The sequence below is a fragment of the Penaeus monodon genome, chromosome 31 (assembly GCF_015228065.2).
Source record: "Penaeus monodon isolate SGIC_2016 chromosome 31, NSTDA_Pmon_1, whole genome shotgun sequence".
NCBI classification, from domain to species: domain Eukaryota; kingdom Metazoa; phylum Arthropoda; class Malacostraca; order Decapoda; family Penaeidae; genus Penaeus; species Penaeus monodon.
This window is the reverse complement of record NC_051416.1, coordinates 31459695-31460275: the sequence shown is the minus strand read 5'-3', so window position 1 is coordinate 31460275 and position 581 is coordinate 31459695. Positions and strand designations below refer to the sequence as shown.

Here is a 581-nt window from a genome sequence, read left to right as displayed (position 1 = left end):
ACTTTCTTCCTCCTCTTCAAATTCTCGGGCCTAGAGCTGGAGTGGTCTGACATTGGGATACTGTGCATGTATAGCAAAGATTGAATAATTTTTGTGAAGATCTTTGAATGAGATAAAAAGGAAAGTAGATGAAAAATTCATATTCATATTCATATCCTACCTGCAGTTTGCACTTCATTATCTGGAATTTGATTACTAGGGAAATGGGTTTGTTGGAAGCAGTTTGTTTATTTTTATACTGCTGTTACTTTGATTACAGGTTCTTTTTTGGGAGCTTCCCCATAGCCCAGGTGCGTGCCCCAATTGGGAGCATTTTAACTACGTGCAACCGGCTAGATATTCCAGGTATTTTGAAGCTTCAGCATTCAGAAGTACAGAATGAGGCTGCTTCTGATACCAGTTGGACAGCTTTCTATATATGTGAAGGTTAGTGAAACTCTCAGTCTCTTAGGCATGGGGGTAGTATTTCGTGATCATTTTTTTCTTCTGCTTCTTCAACCCCCTGTCCTTCTCCACCCCTTTCTCTTCTTCTTCACCAGCCCATCTGCTTGTTCTCCACCCCCTCCTCCTCCTAAATTGAT

At 41.1% G+C, this 581-nt stretch overlaps 1 pseudogene; it reads left to right on the top strand.

Moving 5' to 3' along the window:
* LOC119592954 overlaps window positions 1–581 on the top strand; it is a 78168-nt pseudogene that overhangs the window by 61480 nt on the left and 16107 nt on the right.